The sequence below is a fragment of the Pholcus phalangioides genome, unplaced genomic scaffold, assembly GCF_987345545.1.
Source record: "Pholcus phalangioides strain wild (caught in Gottingen) unplaced genomic scaffold, Ppha-v1.0 ptg000172l_1, whole genome shotgun sequence".
NCBI classification, from domain to species: domain Eukaryota; kingdom Metazoa; phylum Arthropoda; class Arachnida; order Araneae; family Pholcidae; genus Pholcus; species Pholcus phalangioides.
In genome coordinates, this window is record NW_028301637.1 from 3658272 (window position 1) to 3668972 (window position 10701).

The 10701-nt window shown below is 32.6% G+C and overlaps 1 protein-coding gene across 1 annotated transcript in view; it reads right to left on the reverse strand.

Moving 5' to 3' along the window:
• The window catches only part of LOC149063571 (uncharacterized), a 202758-nt gene that overhangs the window by 62886 nt on the left and 129171 nt on the right, over positions 1-10701 (reverse strand). The window lies entirely within an intron of this gene.

The window sequence follows — 10701 nt, forward strand, 5'->3', positions numbered from 1 at the left end:
ACACTAAAATTTCAGTTGCGGCTGCGAATGTTTGAAAAACCTCAGGAATAATGGAAAATGTAAGCCAATTACTTCCTCCTCCTAACCAGATCTCTGTGTCAGTGATATAAGCAGGTAGTCGAAGAAGACCTGGGCTATGCTATCAGCAAAATCAGCCAATTACTAATAAAATACTTTTTATTGCAATTTTAATGTACTCAAGCATCCCTTAAATTTTCACAACGAGTTGAATACCGTCCTGTATGCTGCATGCATTATACACTAAAAAATTTAATGTGAAAAAAAGGATGAGAAAATGATTTCCCAAACGTAGCAGCTTCATGTAAATGTTCACTGTGTAATAGGACCGTGAATACATAGAGCATCGTAGAGCATCGATTATCTGAATACCGATCAACCGAAAGCGTTCCAGTCGGCAAGTTCAATAGTAGAGTTTCTCAAGAGCCTATTCAGGTCGAGGACATGAATTACTTCAATTCCAGTTTGTTTACAGATTTCTAGCCAAGCCTAAACTATCCCTAAGCCCCACCTTCAAATATTTTTCGACACTAAATAAAGCTATACATTGTATATGATTTCTACATAAATGTAAAATTCTAAAAACTATTTAAATGGTAAAAGGGTGGAAACGTATCCTTTTAATGACGACTGAATAAAAAAAAAAAACTGGAAAAACAAAAGCAACGCGATTGGTTGAAAGTAGTTCCAGATTCGACGAATAAGAAACGTATTTCTTTCAAACGTGAATTTAAATAATGATTAAAAAAGGGAGAAAAATTCTTGCATAATTTCAGCGTATAGGGGGAAAAAAAGGGGGATTTTTATTCGATTTTTTTCCCTTTCGAGAAAGGGGAAAAAAAAATCTTCTCCATGTTTGCAGTCACTTTTTGATGTCTGGCTGCTTTACGGAGTGATTAGTGGTAAAAAACTAGACGAACAAAACATGATCTGAATTTTGATTTCTTTTAGGCGCGCGACGAATAGAAAATAGAAAAGGAAGAAAAGAAAACGTTTTAAAGACGATTATTGTTTGCTCCTGGGAAGGAAGGAGGGGGGGGGGAGGGGTAAAAAATATTGCCGGGGGCAAAAATTATGTATTTTTATTATTATTATTATTACTTGTATTTATTCTTCTTCTACCAGACATCAGGATAAGAAATCTACGCGCTAAAAATTCGTGTAGACAACGACTATGCGGAAGACCACGCGATCGGAATGATAATGAAGGTCGCGATATTTATTTATTTTGCGTGCGACGTTTTTATTTAAATCTTTTCTTTTTTTGTTCGGCGACATTTTCTTTGTTTTACTTTTAGAGATTCTACATTTACAAAAAAAAAATCTCATTGGAATTTTAATTACTTTGGTCCTGTAAAATCGTACTTTAACTAATTTTGTCTAAATTTAGATCATTTTTTGCATCAAATATCAATAATTTTCAAGTTTATGAATAAGAAAAAAGAATATTTATCCGGGCTTCTCTCTGTACTAATTATATCAAGATATGTTGCTACAGTTCTCTGACATTTTTCTATCATCAATTTTACTGTGAGAAAACGAAATTAACAATTAAAATTTTTTTTAAGTTTGTTTTGATTTTCGTTGTACGTTACCAATCACCATTTTTCCCGAAAAAAATAACTTTTAGAAATTATAAACGGTGTATATTTCAAGTTCTCGAAAAACGAGGAAAAAGTGTTACAAGTTTTGGAAAATCTCTGAATTCCGGAACAACAATTGTTTTTGTTGCACTCAAATTTAAATAAATTCAGCAAGTTAAGTAAATTCAGTAAATTTAGGTACACATTCAGTAAAATAATTAAATTTAGTAAATTCAGGTAGATTTTCACTAAACTAAGTAAATTTAGATTCAGTAAATTTAGAGATTAAGTAAATTCAGTAAATTTAGAGATTAGGCAAATTCAGTAAATTTAGACATTAAGTAAATTCAGTAAATTTAGAGATTAGGTAAATTCAGTAAATTTAGAGATTAAGTAAATTCAGTAAATTTAGAGATTACGTAAATTCAGTAAATTTAGAGATTACGTAAATTCAGTAAATTTAGAGATTAAGTAAATTTAGAGATTAAGTAAATTTAGAGATTACGTAAATTCAGTAAATTTAGAGATTACGTAAATTCAGTAAATTTAGAGATTACGTAAATTCAGTAAATTTAGAGATTAAGTAAATTTAGAGATTAAGTAAATTTAGAGATTACGTAAATTCAGTAAATTTAGAGATTAGGTAAATTCAGTAAATTTAGAGATTAAGTAAATTCAGTAAATTTAGAGATTACGTAAATTCAGTAAATTTAGAGATTAAGTAAATTTAGAGATTAGGTAAATTCAGTAAATTTAGAGATTAAGTAAATTCAGTAAATTTAGAGATTAAGTAAATTCAGTAAATTTAGAGATTACGTAAATTCAGTAAATTTATAGATTAAGTAAATTCAGTAAATTTAGAGATTAAGTAAATTCAGTAAATTTAGAGATAAGGTAAATTCAGTAAATTTAGAGATTAAGTAAATTCAGTAAATTTAGAGATTAAGTAAATTCAGTAAATTTAGAGATAAGGTAAATTCAGTAAATTTAGAGATTAAGTAAATTTAGAGATTACGTAAATTCAGTAAATTTACAGATTAGGTAAATTCAGTAAATTTAGAGATTAAGTAAATTCAGTAAATTTAGAGATTACGTAAATTCAGTAAATTTAGAGATTAGGTAAATTCAGTAAATTTAGAGATTAGGTAAATTCAGTAAATTTAGAGATTAAGTAAATTTAGAGATTAAGTAAATTTAGAGATTAGGTAAATTCAGTAAATTTAGAGATTAAGTAAATTTAGAGATTACGTAAATTCAGTAAATTTAGAGATTAAGTAAATTCAGTAAATTTAAAGATTAAGTAAATTCAGTAAATTTAGAGATTAAGTAAATTCAGTAAATTTAATTAAATTCAGTAAAATTCTCAATTCAAGAATTTCTTAATCCTCGTTAATAAGATTTCGAGAAAAAAGAATTAAATTTTAAAATCTCACTACAACTTTTTATACAAATTTTGAGGAATGGTCGGGAATTTTTTAAAAAAACCTTAAATTTAAAAAAAAGTTATGACTTCTCTCACAAGTAAAATGGTGTTTCAATCAATCACGTCCAAATTTAGATAATTTTTTTTTGCATCAAATATCGATAATTTTTGAATTCGTGTATAAAAAGAATTATTTTATACTTCATTGTGTGTGTGTTTTCCCACTTGTTTGTTTGTTTATATTTTACAGGAAGAAAAAGCTACCTCTGAACTGTTTGTTACTTGTACGGATTATATCACGATGCTACTGCAGTTTCCGAAATTTTTTTATAATTATAACTCAATTAAGAGATTAGGTACGAACCTATGAACCTTCTTAATGGCACCTTTACTGGTTGTGCCAGAAAAACCTTTCTCCAGTTTGTTGGTAACTGAACTGACATTCTAAATGTTCCATTTCAGTTATGTTCGGCGGATCCTTCAAGTGATATGGAAATGCGTCTGAGCAGCTTAAGTGCTCTGGGAATTTGTCGAGGGCCACTTGAGTGCTCAGGAGCTGCGCCGCAAATCACTCACGTAATCCGGTAATGTGCCGCGGGTAACTTGAGTGATGTTGAACCGCGCCGGGGGCCGTTTAAGAGCTCTAAAATTGTGTCACATGCCACTCTAAATGTGCCACGGATCGCTTAAGTGTTCTGGAAGTATGTCTCGGGTCACTTAAGTGATCTTTCAATGTGCCACGGACCTATATTTGAGTGATCTGAAAATGGGCCACGGGCCGCTTAAATGCTCTGGAGTTGTGAAACGGGTCACTTAAGCGATCTGTGGATGTGTCGCTTAGTTCATATTTACAAAATTAGGTTTAGGGGGCAGGCCCCATCAGATAACCCCCGGACCACAGGTTTACCATATACGGCTTGGTGGGTCGCAATGAATTTTTTAAAAAGAAATTTTGAGAGCTTAGCCTTCGAATAGCATTGGAATTAACAGAAATTGACTATAATAACATATATAAAGGCATTTTCTTTCGAAATTTAAATTTTTGTAAAAATATTTTTTGCATTAAAAATTAAATTTTTATCGTCTGGGGGGGGGCATAGGGGGGAACTTGGGCATATCGTGCTCAAGTTCGTCTCTGATTCGTTTAGAATTAGGGGGCAGTGGGGAGAGGGATGAAAAATTTCTAAAGATTTACTGTCGTAATACTTGAACTGTCCCTTAGCTGAGTAAATTCAGTAAACTAAGTAAATTCAGTAAATTCGGTAAACTAAGTAAATTTAGTAAGTTCAGAAAAGTAAATTCAGTAAGTTCAGAAAAGTAAAGTCAGTAAATTGAGAAAAGTAAATTCAGTAAATTGAGAAAAGTAAATTCAGTAATTTGAGAAAAGTAAATTCAGTAAATTGAGAAAAGTAAATTCAGTAAATTGAGAAAAGTAAATTCAGTAAATTGAGAAAAGTAAATTCAGTAAATTGAGAAAAGTAAATTCAGTAAATTGAGAAAAGTAAATTCAGTAAATTGAGAAAAGTAAATTCAGTAAATTGAGAAAAGTAAATTCAGTAAATTTAGCAAACTAAGTAAATTCAGTAAAATCAAGTAAACTAAGTAAATTCAGTAAAATCAAGTAAACTAAGTAAATTCAGTAAAATCAAGTAAACTAAGTAAATTCAGTAAATTTAGCAAACTAAGTAAATTCAGTAAATCAGTAAACTAAGTAAATTCAGTAAAATCAGTAAACTAAGTAAATTCAGTAAATCAGTAAACTAAGTAAATTCAGTAAAATCAGTAAACTAAGTAAATTCAATAAGTTTAAGTAAACTGAGTAAAATGTTGAATTAAAAGGGGCATTGCTAACTTGGCCTTTCTAGAAAAATTGTGAATTTAAAAAAGTTCTCAATTTATGAATTTTTTACAAATTTTGAAATTTAAGAAAAGTTTTCAATGATTTAAAAATTTATTTATTTATTTTGCCTACGATGTTTTTATTTGAATCTTTTCTTCTTTTCCAGAGACGTTTTTTTTTTGTTTTACTTTTAGAGATTCTACATTTAGAAGAAAAAAAATCTCGTTGGAATTTTAATAACTTTAATCTCATAAAATCGTACTGGAAAATCGCTTTTTAAAAGCGTTTACTCAATCTTGTTTGAATTTGTATATTTTTTTTTGCATAAAATATCAATAATTTTCAAGTTTATGTATAAGAAGAGACAATGATTATATCCGAGCTTCTCTGTACTGATTCTATCACGACGTTACTGTAATTTCTGACATTTTTCTATTACCATAACTCAATTTTACAGCGGAAAAACAAAAAATATATAATTTTTTATAATTTGTTTTCACTTTCTTTGTTTAAATCAACAATCAACATTTTCCTCGAAAAAAAATAAAATGGAAAAATAGAGTAGGCTACTTATTTAATTTTTTCAAGGTTTGAAACTTGAGGAAGTTTTAGAAAATCTCTGAATTCCAAAAAACAACGTGTTTTTATTATTTTCAAATTTAAGTAGTTTCAGTAAATTAAGTAAATTCAAATAAATTCAGTGAATTAAGTAAATTCAAATAAATTCAGTGAATTAAGTAAATTCAAATAAATTCAGTGAATTATAAAAAATGTGGATAAATTCAGTAAAGTAAGTAAATTTGGGTAAATTCAGTAAATTAAGTAAATTTGGGTAAATTCAGTAAATTAAGTAAATTTGGGTAAATTCAGTAAATTAAGTAAATTTGGGTAAATTCAGTAAATTAAGTAAATTTGGGTAAATTCAGTAAATTAAGTAAATTTACGTAAATTCAGTAAATTAAAAAAATTAGTTAAATTCAGTAAATTAAAAAAATTAGTTAAATTCAGTAAATTAAAAAAATTAGATAAATTCAGTAAATTAAAAAAAATAGATAAATTCAGTAAATTAAGTAAATTTTGGTAAATTCAGTAAATTAAGTAAATTTTGGTAAATTCAGTAAATTAAGTAAATTTTGGTAAATTCAGTAAATTAAAAAATTAAGATAAATTTGGGTAAATTCGGTAAATTAAAAAAATTAGTTAAATTCAGTAAATTAAAAAAAATAGATAAATTCAGTAAATTAAGTAAATTTTGGTAAATTCAGTAAATTAAAAAATTAAGATAAATTTGGGTAAATTCGGTAAATTAAAAAAATTAGATAAATTCAGTAAATTAAAAAATTAAGATAAATTCGGTAAATTAAAAAAATTAGATAAATTCAGTAAATTAAAAAATTTAGATAAATTAAAAAATTTAGATAAATTCAGTAAATTAAGTAAATTTAAGTAAATTAGGAAAATTGAGTGAATTAATAAAATTTAGTTAAATTAAGCAAATTCAGTAAATTTAGGTAAACTCAGTGATCAAATTCAGTAATCTAAGAAAATCCAGTAAACTAAGAAAATCCAGTAAATTAAGTAAATTTTGGTAAATTCAGTATGATGCTTAATGCAAGGGTATAGCCAACATAGTTTCTAGAAAACTTTGAGAAATTCTCGATTTATAAATTTTTAGCAAAATTTTAAAATTCAAGAGAACTTTTGAATTATTTAAAAATTAATTTACTTGGCCTGCAACGTTTTTGTTTAAATATTTTCTTTCAGCGAGGGACAGGGGGGGGGGGTCAAAAATGTCTAAAACTTTGCTGACGTAATACTTGAACGGCCCTTAAGTACATTTAAAGTACGTTAGTAAGTATAAAGCAGCGTTTCTCAACCTCTGGTCCGTGATGATGGTGGGTGATCATAAGTGGTCAGCAGGCAGACTTGATATAATTCGATTCTAACTGGAAAAAGAAAATATATCCATTTGCTGTAATTGATATTAATAATATGGCACGCAAGTGGCCCGTCGAATTGTTTCAGACATTTTACTGATCCTTGGGTTCAGAAAGGGTTGAGAAACGCCGGTATCTATAGAGTGTCCCACAATCGACTGACGGTTTTCAAAACGGGAATAGCAAGAAAACTGTGACAGATATTAGCGCCATCCTTGCGGAATATAAATGTGCGAAGTCAGGAATTTCAATTATACGCCATTCATGTTGCAACGGGTTGTGTATAGCTATTAGAATAATAAAATTGACCTCCTATATGTACACCCTGTACTCAAAAACCCAATTAGAAAGTTCGTTTCTAAGTGCAATATTCGCTGAGATATTTGAATTTAAAAATTCGGCGAAAGGTTGGGGGGAAAGAAACGTTGTGCGCGTTAGTTATTCTGCTGTTCTTTCACAACTTTCCTCCGATTTTTGAATTCAAATTCGGTACCTCTTCGAATATTGCGCATAGAAACGTGGAAATATTTGTTTTTTTTGTTTTGGAATCACGAGAGAGAGACAGGGCAGCAACTTTTGTGTTTTTGGGCACAGGGTGTCCGCATGAAAAGTTCTTTTTTATTTTATTAATAACTATAGAACCCCCTACAACATGAATGACGTATCTGAAAAATTTCCTTTTTACTTCCCACATCGTCACTGTTTTCTTGTTATTCCCATTTTAAAAACCGTCAGTAGATTGCGGGGCACTGTGTATGTACGCTCGTGTGGTACACCTGAATTTGTAGCTTACTTCACCAGTGGGAAAACGGTGCTCTATAACAGTGGTTCTCAACCTTTGGAAGCCCGCGGCCCGGTTTAATTTATTTCTGTAAGTGGAAGGCCCGGTCAAACACATGATTAACGGAACATGAATGGACGAAAAGGAAACGGCAGATATATCAGTCGCGGCTCGGTATGAATGATGTCGCGGCCCGGCGGTTGAGGAACACTGCTCTATAACCACAGGCGTATGCACAGGAAGGAGGGATTGGCGTTCGACCTTCCCGCTTCCCCACTCCTTGAGCTAAAATTATAGTATTTTCTTCGACCGCACGAAAATTCGGAAGCTTTTCACTACTACATTTGTGTCATAAGCGCAAATTTATGGAGGATTTCCATTACTTCAAATGGGAAAGTTTGCTCCTAGGTATGAGTTTTTCATGATTTCCGTAACTTCAAGGAACGAATCACAAATAGAGGTACGATATTACGTGAATAACGCAATAAAAGTCGCGAGAAACACTGCGCAAAATGATTTTTTTTTTTTCTACAAGTAATACCGAGATCAAAATTTCAGGTATTCTTACAGGAACAGATCAACAGGTGTGTCAGTGCTGCCCTCTCTCGATGGAAGACAAAAATTCTTCGTTCCCCTCACGTGCATATGTTGTGTGTGCATATATTCGTGCACTTTATATAAAAGGTATGGAGAAGTGTAAACATGAGTATCTCATTATGTACACACACATTATTCTTTTTTAAGAACTTTTCTCTCAAGATCAAATCGTTTCTAAACAAATCAAATAATACAGAAAATCTGAATTTTACTTTATAAGTACACGAATTTGTTGTAAATGTTAGGACTTGAGGATGTCAGGACTTGCTGCAATGAATAGCAATTTCAGGAATTTGTGCAAAATTTATTTGTATTATTAAAACAAAAAATGAGCGCATTCTCGTGAAATTCAAAAATGTTTGATCAAACACACTCACAATTATACGTAGGAATCTCTAATCCTCCATATCAATAGTTCTCAACCTTTGACCATACGATCTCCATTGCGGTCCTTGGAGCCACGAGCGAACATTAAGTAGAAGGGGGAAGTCATAGCGGGTTACTAATCAGTGATCATTTCTGTCACACAACGGTCTTTATGGGCATATTGACAGGGATCCACAGTTTATTGCCGATTCCAAACGGCAACGCGTTCGACATTTTGCCTTTTTCTTTTTACGTATCTCTCGGAGGGGTTGGTAAGGGCATCCCTACCGTTCTGCTATCATATTGTCACCGTAACTGTTGTACCTTCCTTGTCAGCAAAGTTCCTAACAAAGACGAATCGGGAAGGTGTTTATTAAGAGGGCGTGTGAGGAAAAATACAGATGTGAAGCATTTGCGGGAAAGAGAGTGACTGCTTCTTATTAAAGACAAGTAAAATTATTTGTGAAGCCCCCCCTCCCCACAAGAGAGAGGCTGGCGGGTATCTCTATCTAGCTCAAAAGTACAGAGATCAATCTCATGAAATTTTTTTACGCTATAAGTGTACTCAGGAATTAGATAAATGAGTAGATAAAGGGTCGCATTCTTTGTTGATGAGACCTTGGCATCGCCTTATATAGGAGGGGTTGACTCCAGTCCCGAGACCCTCCCTGTGGAAACTCTTTTTTTTTTAACTTAATACATTTATTCCAGACACATTTATATAATATTGTCATAGTTTTTATAATTGTATTTTTGCAATTGGGGAGAATTTTCTGTATTTTAGAAACATATGACATCCATATTTGTTATGGGCATCTTTTCTTCAGCCACCTCGTAGGGCATTTTGCCTGTTAACGGCCTTGTATTTGTAAAAAAGGCCACAGAGTTCAATCTCTTTGATCATTTCTCTGACTTTTGATCGGGGAAAATCTTGACCTTTTCCAAAATGTTTTTCAAGTTTCACTCCCGCCCCCTTCATTCTGTTTTTTCTTTCACCTGAATTTTCTCTCCGGCTTTTGCTCAATATTTTACATTTCACCGGGGTTTTGCCAAATATTTCACATTTTCCATGGCCATTTTTCGTTTAACTGACTTTCCAGGTCATTGGGAACCCTGTTAGAGAAATATGTGAAAATTCCTGGCATGGGGCCAGCGCAAGATCTACAGCCTTGTGTCTGGTGCCTTAGACCGCTCGGCCAACACGATCTATAGCGGAAGGCCTCTGCACAAAGCTCGTGACGTCACTGAAGAAGGTCATCTCACCTATAGCTATTGGATATACCAGGTCGACGCATTCGCCATCTTCACCCCCTTTTTTATAGTATATCCTATGGCTATAGGTGAGATGACCTTCTTCAGTGACGTCACGAGCTTCGTGCGGAGAAAAGTCTTCTTCTAGAGATGGTGTTGGGTCAGCCATCCTGACATGGAAGCGATGCCAACAGAACGCGGTGTTCCCAGATAGTCACTCTCCCAAGTACTAACCGCGCCTGATGCTGCTTAACTTCGGTGATTGGAAGAGAACCGCTGTTTTCAGCATGGCATGGGCATTATGAGCGCCCGAGTGCTTCAGTGGTTACCGTCAAGGTATACGGGTTCGAATGCGGGCAAGAACATCAGAAACAAAGTTCTTTACATATCGGGCCTGCGGCGAACACCGACAGATGGCACCTTCATTTCCCACCTAACTTCAGAGGTTGGAAATTGCCGTATGATATGACTGGAGTTGGTGTGCGGTAAAGTAGCCAACAATCTAAGCATGGGATCTGGATGAACGTATGGCCTGGTCAAAACAGAGGGCCAAAGGGAGAAATATGGTCAAAAGACAGGGATAGGTAAACAAATGTTAAGAGAAAGACTGTTATGTGCATGACCTAGACCAGTTAAAATATAAATTATTTATTTTAACCGTCTATTAACCCTCTATGAGGGGATTCGGCAAAGCAGAAATCGATTCCTAGAGACCGCCAGACAGGTCTGGTCCAGGGCTTGACAAATCGAAAAAAAATTTAGGCACCAGCAATACTTCGTAGGCACCAAGCATTTCCCTTCCCATCCACAAAATCGGTTCAAAATAGTGTTTTTTTTTAACTTGTCCTGGACATATTGGATCCCCCTTTTCCATACTTGCAGACAGGCAAACATAATTTCAGATA